A 21,022-nucleotide genomic window follows, 5' to 3' on the forward strand; every position below is an offset into this window, starting at 1 on the left:
TAAACAGGACTTCTGGAAAAGATATGATTCCTACAAAATTTGCCTTTAGAGTCCTCAGCTTTTCCTTTATTCACCTTCTCTCCCTCTTCTATAGTCCAATGCATTGATTGCTATTTTGTTGTCACACTAATTGACATTTTCAGGTATTGACTAAAAATGAAGCAAGTTGCTCAATTTTTTCATAGACTTTTCTTTTAATCTTTCTAATAATACAGTTGATGAGACAGTATTACTTTCATTTTACAGATGAGGAAACAGTGGTCTAAGTGAAGTTATGTAACTTTAACTTGTTCAGTGACATGATGTCTCAAAGAAAAGGCTTAATCTCAGGACTGACTCAAAGCCTATGTTCCTAGTTCCTTACCTGTCTGTCTCCTGTTTGTCTAGAGTTGGTTATGTGCCCAGTTGTGCAGTTTATACACTTTCATGTGAATGAGCTTCCCATGACTTATCGCTGCAACCAGTTCTTGCAAGGAAGCTGGTATCTAATTACAGAATAAAGGGCAGTATATAAGAATAAAAGAAAATGGGGATAATATTTGGAAAAAAGAGAACATGCAAGCCCCTGAAAATACACTGGACTAGCTTGGCCTTGTCCTAGGTGTGAGCATGGGTCAGTGTTGGGCCTGCATTGAGAGGATGCTAGCTCCAATAATATTTTAGTATTCTTGTTAGAAAAGAATTACTGTGTATCCCCCAAATAATTAACACAGCGATAGACACAAAATAAAACTCAAATGCCAGGACACAGAAAAGTTTGGAAAGTTGTGATCGTGGCTAAATTTGATCATTTCCCAATTTTTCAAGCTATAAAAAACCACAAAAGAAGTAGAGGGAACAGCCTGAGACCATCTTTAAAGCCTGGGTTTCAGTGGAATGTAGGACTTCGGTACCTCTGGTTACTAAGGTGATAAGATGAAAACATAGAGCATGTCACAGGAAAAGCAAGTGGTTGGAGGAAGGTGAAGTGTGTATGACAGGGAGAGAGAGAGAGTTCTAATTAAAAAATGATAATACCATAACAGAATGCCAAGAAATTCACTTAGCATCTTAACAAACTTTAAAAATTGTACAACATGAGCACAGCAGTTTTTTCTAGTAAATACTAGTAAATACTGTATGGGAAAAGAGTTATTATTGTTAGATATTTACTGTGTGCCAACAATGTTATCCAGGGAAATAAGACAAACTACACCCACAGGGCTTAAAAATGGTATGAAATACAGTTGAATTATTCATAACATCACAATACAAACAATTACTTAGCTGTTGATAAATATATTTCTACTTCACACACATATATGTGCATGTTTTGGCAATTATAGGCATACCTTGTTTTATTGTGGTTAGCGAATAATTTTTTACAAATTGAAAGTCTGTGGCAACCCTGCATCCAGCAAGTCTATCAGCACCATTTTTCCAACAGCGTTTGCTTACTTCGTGTCTCTGTGTCACATTTCAATAATTCTTGCAATATCTCAAACTTTTTCATTATTAATTATATTTGTTATGATGATCTATGACCAGTGATCTTTAACTTACTATTGCAAAAATATTACGACTCACTGACGAATCAGATGATGGTTAGCATATTTTAGCAATAAAGTATTTTTTAATTAAGTATGTACATTTTTTAGACATAATGCTATTGCACACAACAGACTACAGTAAAGTATAAACATATCTTTTGTATGCACTGGGAAATAAAAAAATTCGTGTGACTCCATTGATTGTGATATTCACTTTACTGTTGTGGTCTGGAACTGAATCTGCAGTATCTTTGAGGTATGCCTGTACTTATAAATAATTCAAGCTAATTTCCCAAAGATTTAATCCATGTTGAAATGTGTCCTTTAAAAAGCTGATGGCACACTTTGTAAAAAAGAGCTTAGTAACGAAGGGTCATGCTTAAAAAGATGTGCATATGAAACTACATTTTTCTTTCTCACATTATTTCTGCATTTTCAAAACTGAATAATAAGCATGATATTTTTAACAAGATAATTTTCACTTCCTTTGCATATAATAAAAATGTCAGAATCTTAACTTTTCATGCCTACATGATGGATTACAAGGTTATAAAAATGTATTCAAAATAAAGGTTTTCATGAGGTTTATAATAAAATGACTAGGAGAAATGAAAATGAGATTAGAAGCCAAAAGAACTGGGTTCTAGTCCAGACTCTACTTCAAACTAGTTATGTGACCTTGATCTAATTGAAGAATATCAAACCTATGGCTTCCAACAGCCCAAATCCCAGAGCTGACATGGAAGTTGAAACTTATCCATCCCTGGGCTAGTAAGTTAACTGCTGTGAACTTTGTATTCTGAACTATAAATCAAGAGAGTTGGCTTCTGAGGTACTGTGCAACCCTAAGACTCTCAGATACCCAAAAAGCCAGAGTCAGAGATCTAACATCTGTTAAAAGCACTGTTCCTACTAAATCTGTGAGATTTAACCACACATCCCCATCTTTTTCAAAGGAAAAATGCTTAATTTGACATGTACTGTAATATTCTTAATTAACAGAAGAAGAATACCATTCAGTAATACAGACTACATAACAGGGGAAATAGACACGGGCCACATTCTTGGCAACCTAGGTATTTGATGGTGTCAAATAATCAGTTAGAATGTTAACTGACTAAGATAATTTAAATACTCCTTATTATGTGAATCTGATTTCTAGTATTATCAAGTCTCCTGTAAAGACCTCTACCACTCAAGCTTAATGATCAGGACTTTCTAGGGTATCTTCAATTCAGAGGAATTTCAGGTAATAGGAGAGTCACGGAGAAGAAGAGACAAGTAGTTACGAGTCTGTATCTAAAAATACCCGGAAAAAGTCAATAAAGCATAATAAAGGCGGCCCAAGAACACATTTCAGTGCTGCTGCTAACGTACCACACCTTGTATAAAGTACTGAGGTTCAGTACAGTGACAAATTAAGCCACAAGCCAGCAGATACTGCAGTTCTTCAACAGAAAGATCTAGCCAAATGCTAAAAACTATCTCACTCTAAAGACTTCAACCTTCCTGTAGTAAAAGACAAAGAAAGAATGCATAACAAGATTATATTACTCTGGGTTTCCCTGGTGGCGCAGTGGTTGAGAGTCCGCCTGCCGATGCAGGGGACACGGGTTCGTGCCCCGGGCCGGGAAGAACCCACATGCCGCGGAGCGGTTGGGCCCGTGAGCCAGGGCCGCTAAGCCTGCGCGTCCGGAGCCTGTGCCCCGCAATGGGAGAGGCCACAACAGTGAGAGGCCCGCATACCGCAAAAAAAAAAAGGATTTTATTACTCTTACATGAGAAAACAGGGATGTAGATATAAATAGTTCTGGGCAGGGGTAATATTCAAAACATTTAACAACTGGTACTACATGCGTACTGATCAGTCAGAATGAATGCCAGAGCTTCCCTGGTGGCGCAGTGGTTAAGAATCTGCCTGCCAATGCAGGGAACACGGGTTCGAGCCCTGGTCCAGGAAGATCCCACATGCTGCGGAGCAACTAAGCCTGTGTGCCACAACTACTGAGCCTGTGCTCTAGAGCCCATGAGCCACAACTACTGAGCCCACTAGCCACAGCTACTGAAGCTTGGGCGCCTAGAGCCCGTGTTCCACAACAAGAAAAGCCACTGCAATGAGAAGCCCGCACACCGCAACGAAGAGTAGCCTCCGCTCGCCGCAACTAGAGAAAGCCCGCACGCAGCAACAAAGACACAGTGCAGCCAAAAATAAATAAATTAGTTAAATTTAAAAAAAAAATGAATGAGTGTCAGCCACACAACTATGACAGTCACACCAGTGCATGCCAGCTAGATCTAAGCCCTGGTTACAGATAGAAATATTTACCTAATAGATTGAAAGAAATTTATGTATATTGTTAGATCAGTTTAATATTGACCTAGTATAATGCCAGAGCCCAGAAACAGGGACTAATCAATCCTTTCCAAATTCTGAGATTTCTAAAGGTAATACACACATGAACAATCTGTATACATTTGAATAAAAGATAGGTATATTCAGAATTATTTCTCACAAGTACAATTTTCTAAAAACAAAAAACTCCTATCTGCTACTTTTTGGCTCTTTAATTTAAAGACTACATATTAAAGATCCAAAAGGGGGCAGCTGTTTATATGAATATATTCTGAAATATATGTCCAAAATTTAGCTACTTTACTTATTAATTATAACCATTTAAAGATTCGTTTTTTGTGTTTTTTTTAATGAAATACAGAAACATCAGCCTAAATTGGAGTACATGGAAGATGTTTTGTACATATGACTCTTAGCTAAATTTGGAGTACCCAAGCTCTATCACAAGGATCTCATCTTCACATTACTAATAACTTACCTTTACTGAGTGCTTAGCATGTGCTAAGGTCTCTGAATTGTTATATATCGTTGAGTCTTTAACTCTGTGAGGTATGAACTTCTCATTTGTAAATGCAGTTGACTTAGTCATATATTTATAGTTTAAGCCTAGGTTGAGGGCCGCATCTACATTGGAGATTACATAGCTTCATTCACCTTTTTTTTTCTTTTAAATAAAAAGCAAACAAAGAAATGACCAACAACCAAACAATCAAGGCCACAGCTGAAGTCAGCATGTATTCAGCTCCAAACCCAACCATTTGCATTTCCGTTTCCATTTACCATGAACTAGGGAACAAAATTTACTGAGCGCTTTCCATATGCCAGACATTGTTAGACACAATTCAATCTCATGTAACCCTCACCACCACGCTAAGACGGGTATCTCTAGCCCCATTTAAAGATGAGAAAACCGAAGCTCAGAGAGGCTAAGTAATTTACACTAGGTAGTCAGAGAGCAGGTAGTAAATCAGGCCTCTGATACTGAAGTCAGTGTTCCCCAGGTTGTACTCCGTGGTTTCTACAGCACAGACACAACCGATATTCAAAGTCATGACCAGATGCCATCAAGACAAGGTAAATGTAGAGTCAATAAAATATATCCAAGAAGTAAGGGAAATAAATAGAACATTTTAGAAAAAAAATGAGAACAGTTTCAAAAGAAAAAATTAAAATTAGTATGACGTAAAGTTTTACTATACAATAAACTTTGTTTTTTAAATCTAAATTATTCAGTGTAGTCTGAGTGGTTTTTATATTAAATTCATAGTGACCTTCAAAAGATACTGTAATTTATATTTTATATTCCATTGAAATCCTAGCTATAGAAAAGTGTGCTTCATGAAAACAAACTTGGGATATTTCAAATTTATAGACATTTTCTAAAAGTAATAATATTTATTTAAAATGTTCATTATTCATATTAGGATATAATTTAAAATAAAAGGGAAAAAGAATTATAGAATATGATCAGGAATGTGTCATAAAACAAGTTTACTAATACTTTAACTTCTTTTATTTTCCAAGGATCATAATGTCTCAACATACCTATATTATCATCCCAGGGATTAACAGCTGGCTTGTTGAAAGAGGATAGAAAAGAGAAGAATAGAATGCTTCTTGACTTTTATTCCTTTTGTAATGAATTCCAACCAACCTGCCTCAGAACATTTTAAATTATTAAATGATATACTTAAACTGAAAATATTTCTTAGCAGACTTTTAAAAGTAGTAAAAATTAGGGACATTAAAAGGAAAATTTTCCATGACTGGCTTAGAAAAGCATCTATATGTCACTGTCTTCTTAAATTCAGGTTACTCATCACATTCCTTCAATACCAACATCAAAGAAAAAAGATGAGGAGCAACTAATTTTAAGTATCTCAAGACAGAATACTTTCTGTTAAAGTCCTTGAATTTCCTAATCCAGCAGAGGGAAAGAGGTCTGAGGTCTGTGTTTTCCATTCCAAGAGTGTCAGTTACATTGTAAAACCTGTCAAGGAGCATAGGATTACTAGCTAGAACATTTAGAAACAAATTTGTATCCTTAAAGATTGCAGTCCCAACAGAATGCTAATCCCATTACCTCAGGTAAAAGGCTTGAGGTTAACTCGTTAAATGGATTGTAAGTGGTAGGCAATCACTGGTGCATCTCAAATATGTTCTCTAGAGAGGGCACATAACATAGAGGGCATAGTGCCCTCAAAGGTTTTTTTCCTCTCAAAATTAAAAAAAATAATAAAAACTTACACTTATAGAATCATATAAGCTCCTCTTGTTTTATACCAAATCCACCAACAAAACAATTTCAATTACTAATTATGGTAAACTATAAACAATGAGAGGATCCTGGACATCCATTCCTTCTTAGTCTCTTATATCAGAAAGCTAAAACAATACATATAGAGGGACATTATTTGTTTAGGAAGAAAATTTCTCATTCTACATACAAACGTAGCTTAAAAGTTATTCTAATTTACAGGAAAGTGTGCAGTACCAAGTTTTCAAGTAAAAATACCTACCGGGATAAAAAACTTTAAATAAAATTTTATGTCATTATATAGATTATAATAAATACATTCACAGAGATTTAGTAAAAATAATAGTGATAACAGCAACTAACATTTTTTGAGCTCCTACTCTGTAACAATCAATTTGGAAACATTGTATACTTATCCTCATTTTAAGTTGTAGAAAATAAGGCTTTATTGGATTCGGTAATTTATCCAAAACTACAATGCCAGAAAGTGGTAGAGTCAGAATTCAAACCCAGGTTTTACAATGCACAAATAACTTGCATAAACAATCTCATATATGTCTCATAATACTGTAATGCTAGAAAGTAGTATTATTCTCATATGTACTCTTATTACCTGTGGTGAAACTGAGACTCAAAGAGGTTCCATGACTTGGCCAAGTTCACAGAGCCTGTTCTCCTGGAGCTTGAACTCCAGGCCAGTGCCTCATAAGTAAACATTAAATGGTCTTTCCAGCACAGAATGCTGACATTAAAATCTGGTATTCGACATGTGATCTCATACACAGGCAAACAGTAAATGGTCAGGTTCTTATGAAGATTGCTGTTGATTTTCTTCTGAGTCTGTTCTCCTGAACTATTAATAATATATTTGATTTGGATAATATTTAATTTCCCACACAAAGCATAGATCTAAAACTTGCAATATTGAAGGAAAGATGACTTTATTAGAGAATCTGATGGGTGCATATGTATTTATAATTCTTATATCTTCTTCTTGGATTGATCCATTCATCATTATGTAGTGTTCCATCTTGTCTCTTGTAACATTCTTTACTTTAAAGTCTATTTTATCTGATATGAGTATTGCTACCCCAGCTTTCTTTTGATTTCCATTTGCATAGGATATCTTTTTCCATCCCCTCACTTTGTCTGTATGTATCCCTAGGTCTGAGGTCAGTCTCTTGTAGACAGCATATAGATGGGTCTTATTTTTGTATCCATTCAGCGAGCCTGTGTCTTTTGGTTGGAGCATTTAATCCATGCCCGTTTAAGGTAATTATCGATATGTATGTTCCTATGACCATTTTCTTAATTGTCATGGGTTTGTTTTTGTAGGTCCTTTTCTTCTCTTGTGTTTTCCACTTAGAGAAGGTCCTTTGGCATTTGTTGTAGAGCTGGTTTGGTGGTGCTGAATTCTCTTAGCTTTTGCTTGTCTGTAAAGCTTTTGATTTCTCTGTCGAGTCTGCCAGGTAGAGTAATCTTGGTTGTAAGTTCTTCCTTTTCATCACTTTAAATATATCATGCCACTCCCTTCTGGCTTGTAGAGTTTCTGCTGAGAAATCAGCTGCTAACCTTAAGGGAGTTCCCTTGTATGTTATTTGTCATTTTTCCCTTGTTGCTTTCAATAATTTTTCTTTGTCTTTAATTTTTGTCAATTTGATTAATATGTGTCTCGATGTGTTTCTCCTTGGGTTTACCCTGTCTGGGACTCTCTGCACTTCCTGGACTTGGGTGGCTATTTCCTTTCCCATGTTAGGGAAGTTTTCGACTATAATATCTTCAAATATTTTCTCTGGTCCTTTCCCTCTCTCTCCTCCTTCTGGGACCCCTGTAATGCGAATGCTGTTACGTTTAATGTTGTCCCAGAGGTCTCTTAGGCTGTTTTCATTTCTTTTCATGCTTTTTTCTTTATTCTGTTATGCGGCAGTGAATTCCACCGTTCTGTCTTCCAGGTCAATTATCCATGCTTCTGCCTCAGTTATTCTGCTATTGATTTCTTCTAGTGTAGTTTTCATTTCAGTTATTGTATTGTTCAGCTCTGTTTGTTTGTTTTTTAATTCTTCTAAGTGTTTGTTCTTTAATTCTTCTAGGTCTTTGTTAAACATTTCTTGCATCTTCTCCATCTTTGCCTCCATTCTTTTTCTGAGGTCCTGGATCATCTTCACTATCATTATTCTGAATTCTTTTTCTGGATGGTTGCCTGTCTCCACTTCATTTAGTTGCTTTTCTGGGGTTTTATCTTGTTCCTTCATCTGGTACATAGCCCTCTGCCTTTTCATCTTGTCTATCTTTCTGTGAATGTAGTTTTTGTTCCACAGGCTGCAGGACTGTAGTTCTTCTTGCTCCTGTTGTCTGCCCCAATACTTCATTTTTTAAGATGAGCATTATTCCAACTTCTTAGGTCTGTTCCCTTTCCTTCAATCTTTCCATCTTGTTTAACGGAAGACATTTTATTATAATGCATTTTAATTATATTATTTTCTAATACTGGTGTCATCTAACACAGCAGATCATGCATTGCCAATCACTCTTTTTACTTTTTGACAGGATATAACAAAAGCACCAGTTTCAAGCAATATCACTCTTAATTTGTTATTTGTGCCTATGGATAAGTTAGTTGACCACCAGGGTGAAAGGAGGCAGTAAAATAATAGTTTAAGATTTTAAACAAAGATAAGAATTTTAAATAAGAAAGAACAAAGGAAACGTTTTAATGAGCAGTCAAAAGTATACTAACACATCTCTCTACAGGAAAAGGATAAAAATGTAGGTGAATGTTTAATCGATTAAACAGAAAAACATGTAGCATGCTGAAGTACAAATAAATAGTGAAATAAACTCAACAGTTCTGTGTAACTAATATTTATGAAGTGTTAACTATGTGTCAGGAACTGTCTAGATGTGTAAGCTTCACACAGTAACTGTCAGATTTAAAAAAGAAAGAAACTAAGGGGGGTCATTTAAAGAAATAGCAGCAGCTAATATAAAAAAAAAGGGGGGGAGGATTAAAAAAATGTGATGTAACTTTAAAAAGACAAGGAAAAAGAAAAACCACATAGTCTCAAAAACATTTCATGAAACAACAATACTTAAGGGAAGCTAAATAATAGTTTACACATACACAAAGTCAGTGTCTGTTACTGGGCTAACTTAGGCCACCTTCCTAACGCAGCACCTCTCCAGAATTTTTAGCCCTTATGTATCAGTATATTGGTGTTTTCTGTTGTTGTTTCTTTTTGCTTTGCTTTGTATTTGAGATGAAATGCACACCTTAAGTGTACAATTTGATGAGTAACCACCATATCAGTAAGCAACTTCTACTCTAATCAATCTCCACACACTCATGGGCAACCTCTATTCTTATTTCTTTCACCATATATAAGTTTTTCCCTATATTTAACTTCTTACACACATTTCTCATGTCTGCTCAGATAGACTACAAGCTCCTTATCATCACAAACATTTTTTCAGAGTTGGTAGGGACTCTAGAACTTTTTTTTTTTTTTTTTTTTTTTTTTTTTTTTTTGTGGTACGAGGGCCTCTCACTGTTGTGGCCTCTCCCGTTGCGGAGCACAGGCTCCAGACGCGCAGGCCCAGCGGCCATGGCTCACGGGCCCAGCCGCTCCGCGGCATGTGGGATCTTCCCGGACCGGGGCATGAACCCGTGTTCCCTGCATCGGCAGGCGGACTCTCAACCACTGCGCCACCAGGGAAGCCCGGGACTCTAGAACTTTTAACGCAGCTCCCTCATATTACCCACAAGGAAATAAAGAACCAGAGAAAGTTAGTGTAAAACCTGGGACTGGTTCAAGGGAATACTCCCTCAGGCCTGTGCACCCTCAGGCCTGGGCACTTTCTATCATATTTGAAGTAGGAGATTCACTTTTGCACATCCCATTCAATACCTAGTCCAGGTGTTCAGAAATCCCTTTTAACTGGAAAAAAAAAATTAATGAAGTGAAACTCCTGTTCCACTCAGGAATACTTTGCCTCACCTTGTCTCTCAGTTGCCCATCAGCCTTTAAAATGGACATAGGTGGAGGAGCATTGACTGGGAGAGAACTGATGGGTAAGCCTGGTAGGAGGGAGTCTGTGTACCACCAAAGGTAGCTGTGTGCCTGAGCATAAACAGCCTCTTCTGTTAATTGCCCTTCTCAGTCCCTCTTTTTAGTTTAATGTCTCACCTGAGGCTGTCTTCTCAGCTTCCACTGCCCCTTCCTTGGGTTTAATCCAGAGGGGGTGGGGATGGGGAGGACATTTACTCTTTACACACAGGGCAGTTTTGGAGCTGGGTGGGTTTAAATGGCACTAGAATACAGTCATCTGGAGTCAGTCTGTCTGGAGTAATCCCAATCCCTCTACTGAATTAGCTGGGTTATTTTAGGTAGTTTCCTCATTTGCAAAATGAGGTGAGAATGAAATGAGAAAGTACTTTGAAAAGTGTCAGACACACATTAAGTACTCAATAAATGTTGGTTGTTATCATCCAAATGACATTGGATAAAGCTCTCTGGAGATCCATATTATATATTAATGTTATATATCCATAATAAGATGGGTGTTTACAAATGTAAACTACATAGAAAACGTCGACACAATAAAACTGGCACAGAAAGAAGAAACAGGTTGGGAAAGAAGACAGTGCAAGTTAGAGCAGGGGAACCTAAGCGAATGAGTGTATGTAGTTCAGGTGGTCAGGGGCTCCTCTTAATTTGGGAACTCCCTTCTCTGAACTTCTGCAGCACCTCGTTTAGTACATATCCTAGTCTGTTGCATCAAAATTATTCATATCTGTCCCCCCATGAGAATGTAGACTTCTCAGGATAAATGTTTACCAAATAAACTAAAATGCATTTTAAATAAAATTAAAACTTTTTTCTTCCTTCCCAACCTCACTCTTTACCTTGAAAAATTCCAAGCCTGAATAGAGGTGATTATATATTCAAACAAAATGAGAAGCTAATTCAAAGTTTATCTTTAAAGGTTTCTGGTAATAGGAGAAGATAAATTTCTATATATTCATAATTATTTTCCTTCTTTTCTGTTGATTCACCTCCAAAACTCATCTTATTTTTCACTCCAAGTGGAGTGATAAGCTTTACAAATTAATCTTAAAATTCTTGCCAAAGTCCCAAGTCACTCTTACCCTTTCCCATAAGTGCGTTTCCACAGGAACCATAAGCAATGAGTGTATTCCAGGGTTCTTCAGAATGTTTTTCAATCTAATTCCTTTATTCTTTGTTCTAACATTCTGGAAGCAATAGTTTAATTCATTCAATTTCCCCCATAAGTACTACATAGCATGTTTTTCATCTTGGCAATCATAATTATGTATCTATTTGGACAGCAAAGTTTTCCATTGTTTAATTATATATAGAATTCATGTTATTATGCATAATACATGTGTATTCTTTAAAAATCTAGGCTATATGTTTGCACAAGTATACATTTCAAAATATATTTCTAGGACAATAAAATAATTATCTTTTACTTCTTGTTCAAAAGCCATTCTTTCTGTGCTTCCAATGTCTTGAATTTATGTTTTTCTACATAATAATCAACCCACATTCACTTATCTTCATCAAAATTGGATGAACCAGGCTTCCCTGGTGGTGCAGTGGTTAAGAATCCACCTGCCAATGCAGGGGACATGGGTTTGAGCCCTGGTCTGGGAAAATTCCACATGCCGCAGAGCAACTAAGCCCGTGCACCACAACTACTGAAGCCCATGCGCCTAGAGCCCATGATCCGCAACAAGAGAAGCCACCGGAATGAGAAGCCTGCACACAGCAAGGAAGACTAGCCTCTGCTCGCCCCAACTAGTGAAAGTCCATGCGCAGCAACAAAGACCCAACTCAGCCATAAATAAATAAATAAATAAACAAACAACAACAAAAAAAATTGGGTGAACCTAAATTTCTATCCAATTCTTACCCTGATATTTAAATAAAGAAGTACCATCTATCATAATCTATTTCTAACAGTTATAAATATACAAAAACTTTAAAATTAGTGTATTCTATACTATTTGTATTGGGTTTAGAAGATAGCATAATATTTTTATTTGTAACTAATACTTGCACTGAGGTTCAAAACACAGGACCCTGATTTGAAATAATCTCTAACAACCTCACTAAAAACAAAATGCCCCATCAGCTAAATTTGTTTAGAAACTTTAACTTTTTAAGATGTAGTGATTTTATGTTATACTCTAAATATTTTAATCAGAGAAAGGGAATAGTGGATTTCAAAAAAAATTATTAATGAATATTTCATTAAGCTGCAAACCAACTTCATGAAACCCTTATATATATATATGTAATTTTTCATAAATCATTTGATGGCTTCAGCAAGAGGAATATCCTCTATTTTAACTGGCTCATGAAATGATCAGGAAACTCAGCTGCAACCACTCTCTCTTAAGTCAACTGAAGGCAGATGGTGCTGATGTGTTCAGCTGAAAGAAGTGTTGATCACAAAGTATCTGCCAATCAAACACTTGGGAAAGAAATGAGCGCCATCTGTGTTTTAATTACTACAGCAAAACCATCCAGTATAACCGCCAGAGCTGCACATTTTCATAAGAGTACAAGAGACGTAACACGTACTTTCTTTCATAAATGAAAGTAGAAATTGCCATATACAGTACTGGCCAGATAAACAAAACAAAACAAGAGTACAGTCAATTTAGAATAAAATCTAGTGACAATATGAATATCCTCTCAAAAATATTATTTTACCGCAGCTCTACATTTTCCACTCTTTCTCTAAGGCAATTCTAGTATATGAAAGAATTATACACATAAAAGTGAAGATGTGAGATTTGAAAATTAAAATATTATTCAAATGTTTTGGACACCTAAGAGTAATCCCACTAAAATTTAATAGAGTGAGAAAATTTACAAATTTATAAATATACAAATTTACATTATATTTTTATGATCACATAGTATATATTATGTTTGTTAATATATTCTTATATTCATATTATTATAAAAATTTATTTTATTAAAAGAAGTACAGAACTTTCAGAACTTTTCTAGCAAGGGACACCCTGTTCCAGCTTTTCTCAAATGATATCAGGTTGTTTCACTGTTGTTCTATTTTGTTTTTCTGTTTGCTATTGTTCTCATAAATGAATTTATTCTGGGACTCACCTTATTTCATCACTGTGTAAACAGAAAATGTAAGCATACAAATATAATTTAAAGTTGTCACTTCTACCGTGGAGGTTTCAGGAGCTCTTTACAACTGGGACGTGCAAACAAGCAGAAAGGAATAGAGGGTGGGATTAAAGGGAAAGAGCTCTCCTTTGTCTTTCCACTCTCTCACCAGCACCAAATATTTGGCATTTAGGTTTAGAAAGTAAGTTCAGAGATTCATACCAGTCTCAAAGTTTCAGTTACCTTTTGAAATTTGAGAAGAGGTATGAGCATACACAAATATTGACAATGTAAAGATTTCTAAACCCTAAATGTGCATCATAACAAAATAAATTCATTCTTTCAATAAGCATTTATCAAGTGCTTATTATATGTTGAGAGTTGGACCACAAAGGTGAATAAAGAGGTCCCTGCCCTAAAGGATCTCAGAGTCTCACTAGGTGGCCATCCCCTTAAGTAACTGAACATAAAACAAGATCACACGTATAAGATGTATGAACAAGGTGCATGACTGGTGCCAAAACAAGGGAAGAATTAATCTTGTTGGGATTTGGGGAGACTTTCAAAGGGATTAGTGGGCTTTCACTAGGACAAATAAGGCAAAGGGGAAGAACATACCAGACAGGAGGTAGCATGTAGAAAGACAGGCATGCTTAATAGTTCACAATGCTTCTTCATGCCTATTTATCTCTTGGGAATGGTGATCTACAGTGTCAAATGCTACCAAGAGATGTGGTCTGAAAAGGCCATATTACGTTTAGCCATTTGATAGTTATTGGTGACTTTTTACAGAATAGTTTTAGGTTTGAAGCAGGTTGAAACGAGTGAATGAGAAGTGAAGAAGTGGGCAGCAGTTTGAATGAGTGAGAAGTCAAGAAGTAGGTAGCAGTTTGGCAGTGGAAAGAAGAGAGGAGAGAGGAGAAGGGTGGGAGGGGGGAGTAGGAGGGGGAAGGGAAGGGAGAGATGGAAGGGGAGCAAGAAGAGGGACTTGAAGAGAGAAGGGAGAGGGGAGGCAGATGGGTATCTTGAAAAGGAGACAGGGTGGAAAAAGGTTTTAAGATTGAAGCATTTTGAAGCTCATACAGATACAGAGAAGAGACTGGTGGTTGCCAGAGGCATGAAGTGGGAGGTAGGCAGAATGCGTGTAGTGTGTCAAAAAAAGGTGTAAACTTCTAGTTACAAAATAAATAAGTCACGGGGATGTAATGTACAACATATGACTATAGTTAATAATATTGGATTGCATATTTGAAAGTTGCTAAGAGAGTAGATCTTAAAAGTCCTCATCACAAGAAAAAAATTTTTTTGTAACTATGTATGGTGAGGGATGTTAACTGGACTTACTGTGGTGATCACTTTGCAATATACACAAATATTGATATCATTATGCTGTACAACAGAAACTGATATAAAGTTATACGTAAATTATACCTCAATTTAAAAAAAAGATTTGAGCATGTTGACAAGTGACAGAAATGGCCACTCAGTGACACTGTGTAGAAGTTTCATTTGTTTTTATAATTAATTGAAGAATTATATTTTTATATTGAATAATCAGAAAAGTTTATATAATCATATAGGAAATGTTTATCTTTTTCTAAAATAATTCAGTTGGGTTTTTTTCTTATTCAAATTATCCCCCATACTTAATGCTACCCACCTTCTCATTATTTTAATTCTCATTTGCATGCCCAGAATAAGTAGTGACAAGACAGTTACCAACCTTTTCATAGCATTAGTAAAAAGATTTGGTCTTACCAAACGTAAGGTAGATAGCTAGTGGGAAGCAGCCGCATAGCACAGGGAGATCAGCTCGGTGCTTTGTGACAGCCTGGAGGGGTGGGATAGGGAGGGTGGGAGGGAGACGCAAAAGGGAGGGGATATGGGAACATATGTATATGTATAACTGATTAAATTTGTTATAAAGCAAAAAATAAAAAATAAAAAATAAACAGGATACAAAAGGTAAAAAAAAAAAATAAAGACGGACTTCCGGGTAAGATGGCAGAAGAGTAAGACGCCGAGATCACCTTCCTCCCCACGGATACACCAGAAATACAGCTACACGTGGAACAACTCCTACAGAACACCTACTGAACGCTGGCAGAAGACCCCAGACCTCCCAAAAGGCAAGAAACTCCCCACATACCTGGGTAGGGCAAAGCGGAGAGATCCCCACACAGAGGATCGGTGCCGAGCGGCACTCACCAGCCCGAGAGGCTTGTCTGCTCGCCCGCCGGGGCGGGCGGCGCTGGAAGCTGAGGCTCGGGCTTCGGTCAGAGCGCAGGGAGAGGACTGGGGCTGGCGGCGAGAACTCAGCCTGAAGGGGGCTAATGTGCCACAACTAGCCGGGAGGGAGTCCGGGAAAACTCTGGAGCTGCCGAAGAGGCAAGAGACTTTTTCTTCCCTCTTGGTTTCCTGGTGCGCGAGGAGAGGGGATTAAGAGTGCTGCTTAAAGGGGCTCCACAGACGGGCGCGAGTCGCGACTGAAAGGGCGGAGCCCAGTGACGGGCGTGGGACGCTGGGGCTGCTGCTGCCGCCGCCAAGAAGCCTGTGTGCGAGCGCAGGTCACTGTCCACACCGCCCTCCCGGGAGCCTGTGCAGCCTGCCACTGCCGGGGTCCCGGGATCCAGGGGCGGCTTCCCTGGGAGAACGCACGGCACGCCTCGGGCTGGTGCAACGTCACGCCGACCTCTGCCGCTGCAGGCTCGCCCCGCACTCCGTGCCCCTCCCTCCCGCCCGGCCTGAGTGAGCCAGAGTCCCCGAAGAGGCTGATCCTTTAACCCTGTCCTATCTGAGCGAAGAACAGACACCCTCCGGCGACCTACACGCAGAGGCGGGGCCAAATCCAAAGCTGAGACCCAGGAGCTGTGAGAACAAAGAAGAGAAAGGGAAACCTCTCCCAGCAGCCTCAGAAGCAGCGGATTAAAGCTCCACAATCAACTTGATGTACCCTGCATCTGTGGAATACATGAATAGACAACAAATCATCCCAAATTGAGGAGCCAGGAGTCAGTGCTGTGCCTCTGAGGTGGGAGAGCCAACTTCAGGACACTGGTCCACAAGAGACCTCCCAGCTCCACATAATATCAAACGGCGAAAATCTTCCAGAGATCTCCATCTCAACACCAGCACCCAGCTTCACTCAACGACCAGCAAGCTACAGTGCTGGACACCCTATGCCAAACAATTAGCAAGACAGGAACACAACCCCACCCATTAGCAGAGAGGCTGCCTAAAATCATAAAAAGTCCGCAGACACCCCAAAACACACCGCCAGACGTGGACCTGCCCACCGGAAAGGCAAGATCGAGTCTCATCCACCAGAACACAGGCACTAGTCCCCTCCACCAGGAAGCCTACACAACCCACTAAACCAACCTTAGCCAATGGGGACACACACCAAAAACAACGGGAACTACGAACCTGCAGCCTGCAAAAAGGAGACCCCAAACACAGTAACATAAGCAAAATGAGAAGACAGAAAAACACACAGCAGGAGAAGGAGCAAGATAAAAACCCACCAGACCTAACAAATGAAGAGGTAATAGGCAGTCTACCTGAAAAAGAATTCAGAATAATGATGGTAAAGATGATCCAAGATTCTATTTCCAAGATCCAAAATCTTGGAAATAGAATAGACAAAATGCAAGAAACAGTTAACAAGGACCTAGAAGAACTAAAGATGAATCAAGCATCGATTAAAAACACAATAAATAAAATGAAAAATACTCTAGATGGGATCAATAGCAGAATAACTGAGGCAGAAGAACGGATAAGTGAGGTGGAAGATAAAATAGTGGAAATAACTGCTGCAGAGCAAAATAAAGAAAAAAGAATGAAAAGAACAGAGGACAGTCTCAGAGACCTCTGGGACAACATTAAACGCACCAACATTCGAATTATAGGGGTTCCAGAAGAAGAAGAGAAAAAGAAAGGGACTGAGAAAATATTTGAAGAGATTATAGTTGAAAACTTCCCTAATATGGGAAAGGAAATAGTTAAGTCCAGGAGGCACAGAGAGTCCCATACAGAATAAATCCAAGGAGAAATACGCCAAGACAAATATTAATCAAACTGTCAAAAATTAAACACAAAGAAATCATATTAAAAGCAGCAAGGCAAAAACAACAAATAACACACAAGGGAATCCCCATCAGGATAACAGCTGATCTCTCAGCAGAAACTCTACAAGCCAGAAGGGAGTGGCAGGACATACTTAAAGTGATGAAGGAGAAAAACCTGCAACCAAGATTACTCTACCCAGCAAGGATCTCATTCAGATTTGATGGAGAAATTAAAACGTTTACAGACAAGCAAAAGCTGAGAGAGTTCAGCACCACCAAACCAGCTTTACAACAAATGCTAAAGGAACTTCTCTAGGCAAGAAACACAACAGAAGGAAAAGACCTACAATAACGAACCCAAAACAATTAAGAAAATGGGAATAGGAACATACATATCGATAATTACCTTAAATGTAAATGGACTAAATGTTCCCACCAAAAGACACAGAGTGGCTGAATGGATACAAAAACAAGACCCATATATATGCTGTCTACAAGAGACCCACTTCAGACCTAGAGACACATACAGACTGAAAGTAAGGGGATGGAAAAAGATATTCCATGCAAATGGAAACCAAAAGAAAGCTGGAGTAGCAATTCTCATATCAGACAAAATAGACTTTAAAATAAAGACTACTAGAAGAGACACAGAAGTACACTACAGGGCCTCCCTGGTGGCGCAGTGGTTGAGAGTCCGCCTGCCAATGCAGGGGATACAGGTTCGTGCCCCGGTCCAGGAGGATCCCATATGCCGCGGAGCGGCTGGGCCCGTGAGCCATGGCTGCTGAGCCTGCTCGTCCGGAGCCTGTGCTCTGCAACGGGAGAGGCCACAACAGTGAGAGGCCCGCATACCGCAAAAAAAAAAAAAAAAAAAAAAAGAAGTACACTACATAATGATCAAGGGATCGATCCAAGAAGAAGATATAACAATTGTAAATATTTATGCACCCAACATAGGAGCACCTCAATACATAAGGCAAATACTAACAGCCATAAAAGGAGAAATCGACAGTAACACAATCATAGTAGGGGACTTTAACACCCCACTTTCACCAATGGACAGATCATCCAAAATGAAAATAAATAAGGAAACACAAGCTTTAAATGATACATTAAACAAGATGGACTTAATTGATATTTATAGGACATTCCATCCAAAAACAACAGAATACACATTTTTCTCAAGTGCTCATGGAACATTCTCCAGGATAGATCATATCTTGGGTCACAAATCAAGCCTTGGTAAATTTAAGAAAATTGAAATTGTATCAAGTATCTTTTCCGACCACAATGCTATGAGACTAGATATCAATTACAGGAAAAGAGCTGTAAAAAATACAAACACATGGAGGCTAAACAATACACTACTTAACAACGAAGTGATCACTGAAGAAATCAAAGAGGAAATTAAAAAATACCTAGACAAAAATGACAATGGAGACACGACGACCCAAAACCTATGGGATGCAGCAAAAGCAGTTCTAAGAGGGAAGTTTATAGCAATACAATCCCACCTTAAGAAACAGGAAACATCTCGAATAAACAACCTAACCTTGCACCTAAAGCAATTAGAGAAAGAAGAACAAAAACATCCCAAAGTTAGCAGAAGGAAAGAAATCATAAAAATCAGATCAGAAATAAATGAAAAAGAAATGAAGGAAACGATAGCAAAGATCAATAAAACTAAAAGCTGGTTCTTTGAGAAGATAAACAAAATTGATAAACCATTAGCCAGACTCATCAAGAAAAAAAGGGAAAAGACTCAAATCAATAGAATTAGAAATGAAAAAGGAGAAGTAACAACTGACACTGCAGAAATACAAAAGATCATGAGAGATTACTATAAGCAACTCTATGCCAATAAAAAGGACAACCTGGAAGAAATGGACAAATTCTTAGAAATGCACAACCTGCCAAGACTGAATCAGGAAGAAATAGAAAATATGAACAGACCAATCAGAAGCACTGACATTGAGACTGTGATTAAAAATCTTCCAACAAACACAAGCACAGGACCAGATGGCTTCACAGGCGAATTCTATCAAGCATTTAGAGAAGAGCTAACACCTATCCTTCTCAAACTCTTCCAAAATAGAGCAGAGGGAGGAACACTCCCAAACTCATTCTACGAGGCCACCATCACCTAGATACCAAAACCAGACAAGGATGTCACAAAGAAAGAAAACTACAGGCCAATATCACTGATGAACATAGATGCAAAAATCCTCAACAAAATATTACCAAACAGAATCCAACAGCACATTAAAAGGATCATACACCATGATCAAGTGGGGTTTATTCCAGGAATGCAAGGATTCTTCAATATACGTAAATCAATCAACGTGATACACCATATTAACACATTGAAGGAGAAAAACCATATGATCATCTCAATAGATGCAGAGAAAGCTTTCGACAAAATTCAACACCCATTTATGATAAAAACCCTGCAGAAAGTAGGCATAGAGGGAACTTTCCTCAACATAATAAAGGCCATATATGACAAACCCACAGCCAGCATCATCCTCAATGGTGAAATACTGAAACCATTTCCACTAAGATCAGGAACAAGACAAGGTTGCCCACTCTCACCACTCTTATTCAACATAGTTTTGGAAGTTTTAGCCACAGCAATCAGAGAAGAAAAGGAAATAAAAGGAATCCAAATCGGAAAAGAAGAAGTAAAGCTGTCACTGTTTGCAGACGACATGATACTATACATAGAGAATCCTAAAGATGCTACCAGAAAACTACTAGAGCTAATCAATGAATTTGGTAAAGTTGCAGGATACAAAATTAATGCACAGAAATCTCTGGCATTCCTATATACTAATGATGAAAAATCTGAAAGTGAAATCAAGGAAACACTCCCATTTACCATTGCAACAAAAAGAGTAAAATATCTAGGAATAAACCTACCTAAGGAGACAAAAGACCTGTATGCAGAAAATTATAAGACACTGATGAAAGAAATTAAAGATGATACAAATAGATGGAGAGATGTACCATGTTCTTGGATTGGAAGAATCAACATTGTGAAAATGACTCTACTACCCAAAGCAATCTACAGATTCAATGCAATCCCTATCAAACTACCACTGGCATTTTTCACAGAACTAGAACAAAAAATTTCACAATTTGTATGGAAACACAAAAGACCCCGAATAGCCAAAGCAATCTTGAGAACGAAAAATGGAGCTGGGGGAATCAGGCTCCCTGACTTCAGACTATACTACAACGCTACAGTAATCAAGACAGTATGGTACTGGCACAAAAACAGAAAGATAGATCAATGGAATAGGATAGAAAGCCCAGAGATAAACCCACGGACATATGGTCACCTTATCTTTGATAAAGGAGGCAGGAATGTACAGTGGAGAAAGGACAGTCTCTTCAATAAGTGGTGCTGGGAAAACTGGATAGGGACATGTAAAAGTATGAGATTAGATCACTCCCTAACACCATACACAAAAATAAACTCAAAATGGATTAAAGACCTAAATGTAAGGCCAGACACTATCAAACTCTTAGAGGAAAACATAGGCAGAACACTCTATGACATAAATCACAGCAAGATCCTTTTTGACCCACCTCCTAGAGAAATGGAAATAAAGACAAAAATAAACACATGGGACCTAATGAAACTTCAAAGC

At 38.0% G+C, this 21,022-nt stretch overlaps 1 protein-coding gene across 15 annotated transcripts in view; it reads right to left on the reverse strand.

The window, feature by feature from the left end:
• The window catches only part of PAM (peptidylglycine alpha-amidating monooxygenase), a 281,047-nt gene that overhangs the window by 187,870 nt on the left and 72,155 nt on the right, over positions 1-21,022 (reverse strand). Inside the window, exon 1 of one of the 15 annotated variants that reach the window (XM_082620653.1) lies at positions 15,452-15,536. The exons of the other annotated variants lie outside the window; for them this stretch is intronic. The gene's annotated coding sequence lies outside the window, so the exon portion shown is untranslated. Of the gene's footprint in view, positions 1-15,451; positions 15,537-21,022 lie in introns of those variants that run through there. 15 annotated transcript variants of the gene reach the window in all.

This window comes from Mesoplodon mirus, assembly GCF_964341445.2.
Source record: "Mesoplodon mirus genome assembly, chromosome: 5".
NCBI classification, from domain to species: Eukaryota; Metazoa; Chordata; class Mammalia; order Artiodactyla; family Ziphiidae; genus Mesoplodon; species Mesoplodon mirus.